We start from the raw sequence: 2,331 nt of genomic DNA, 5'->3' as shown, positions 1-2,331 counted from the left end.
ACCCCGACACCCCGACCCCTAAACAGCACCCCGACCCCGAAACAACACCCCGACCCCGACACGGCACCCCGACCCCGACACGACACCCATGACACTAGAGGCCGAAGGGGTCATATATTTGTGAATTATGAGTTAGGTCATATATTTTCGATTTTCTTATGAAAAACATCATATATAATGGTGTTGATCGGGTAGATTTAAATGTGCAGTTGTTTCTTCACTGCCAGGTTTGGTGTTCGGCGACCTCCCCGTGCGTTTGACGAGCTCTGCCCCTTCGTTCGTTGGTGAGCACAAATGACATGTCCTCCTCCCCCTTAATTATTTGCTCTATTCCTGTGTTCGTGCCGACGAAACTTGCTAGCTAGCTATATATGTGTCTTGAATCATCAGTATGCGTAACCAATATGTGTCTCCCGTTCGAAAGTGTTATAGTTATAAATATGCATGCATTTGCATATTTATAACCGTGATCCTTTCGAATTGTCCAACGCTATCCATGGACAGCCCGAGTATGTGTAGATTGGGTTCGTTTTCCCATATGCTTTGCCCTAGATCCGACACATAAATTTCATCAGTGCCTCCCATGTTGTTCTCCGGGTACACATCCTCTCTGTTTATTGTAGAGACGTGTATCAGGAGAACAGTGGGGAGGTGCTGGCAAAATTTTGCGTCGGATCCGGAGCATAGCATGGGAAAATGAACCCAATCTACACATACTCGGGTGGGATTAGTACCTATCATCACCTATTAGAGTGTAGGTTGCATGGACATAATTAAATTGACAAACTAGATCAACTGTTGAATATATACATGGTGAATTATATATATATATTGTTGTGTGTTTAGTAGCTTTGAAAGTCAAGATGAGTGATCGTGCGTGGATGTACACTAGTCACACTAGTCGGAACTAATGGAGCACTGAATGGTTCACAAAAACCAAGGGGTTTGTGCAAGCCGCATTTGCAAATGGCTAGAGGAAAACCAGGTGCCCCTATTTCCGGTGCGGCAATTGGGAAAAGAGGACAAAGGCTGAAATGGGCAAACACCTGCAGAAGAGTTGTTTTACGCCTGATTATACGGTGTGGACATTTCATGGTGAGTCTGCCCAACGTGACCGAGCTGAGGTGGATCGTCGTCGCATCGACGAGCATGGTACCGGGATGGAAAACGTGGTGCAAGACTTGGATGATGCTCGGGATTCGGACGAGGAGATGGAGGAATCTGCAAAGGCCTTCAATGAAATGTTGGAGTCTTCAAAACGTCCTCTCCACGAGCACACTGAGCTTTGTCAGTTGGATGCCATCTCACAAGTAATGGCTCTGAAGGCTCAGTTCAACTTGGGCAGAGAATGCTACGATGCAATGATGACATTATTTGGACGCTTTCTACCCAAAGGCCTTGTAATGCCTGCAAACCTGTACCAGTCGGACAAAATCCTCCGTGCACTGAAGATGCCCTATGAGAAGATACATGCATGTGAGATAGGATGTGCCTTATTTAGGCTTGACTATGCGAACTTGAACTATTGTCCCATTTGCAAGTGTTCCAAGTATGTTGTGGTAGACAACGGTATGGGTAAGAAGACACAGACCAAAATCCCCGTTAGTGTTCTTCGGTATATGCCAATCATACCAAGACTTCAATGTATTTTCATGGTCGAAGAGATGGCCAGATAGATCACATGGCACAAAATGGGCAAAAGAACCGAACTAGATGCAGATGGGAATTAGATGATGGTACACACATCGGATGGTGTTGCATGGAAAAAGTTTGATGGATTACATGCTGACAAAGCGGCAGATCCGAGGCATCCTCGAATCGGCATCAGCACGGATGGGTTTATTGTGTTTGGTGTGACGGTAGCCCAATACAGTTGTTGGCCTGTATTTGTCTTTCCAATCAATCTCCCCCCTGGACAGATTATGCAAAGAAAGAACATTTTCTGACGTTGATAATTCCAGGGCCCAACTATCTGGGGAAAAATATGAATGTGTACATGCAGCCGCTTAAAGACGAATTGCAAGAAGCCTGGGATAATGGGTTCAAGACATACGACGCCTATAGCAAATGGAACTTCATAATGCATGTCTTGTACATGTACTCGACGCATGACTTGGCAGCATATGCGCTATTCGTTGGCTGGTGTGTGCATGGAAGGTTCCCGTGCCCCACATGCAAGGGAGCTCTTGAGTTTCGTTGGCTTCATGCTGGTCGCAAGTTTTCTTGCTTCGACATGCATAGATCGTTCCTGGATCCTCTCCATAAGTTTAGGAAAGACAAGAAGAACTTCATCCGAGGTAGAGTTGTCAAATGCTCTGAACCACCTGCATT

This window comes from Triticum dicoccoides, chromosome 6B, assembly GCF_002162155.2.
Source record: "Triticum dicoccoides isolate Atlit2015 ecotype Zavitan chromosome 6B, WEW_v2.0, whole genome shotgun sequence".
Classification (NCBI taxonomy): domain Eukaryota; kingdom Viridiplantae; phylum Streptophyta; class Magnoliopsida; order Poales; family Poaceae; genus Triticum; species Triticum dicoccoides.
This window is presented reverse-complemented; position numbering follows the sequence as displayed.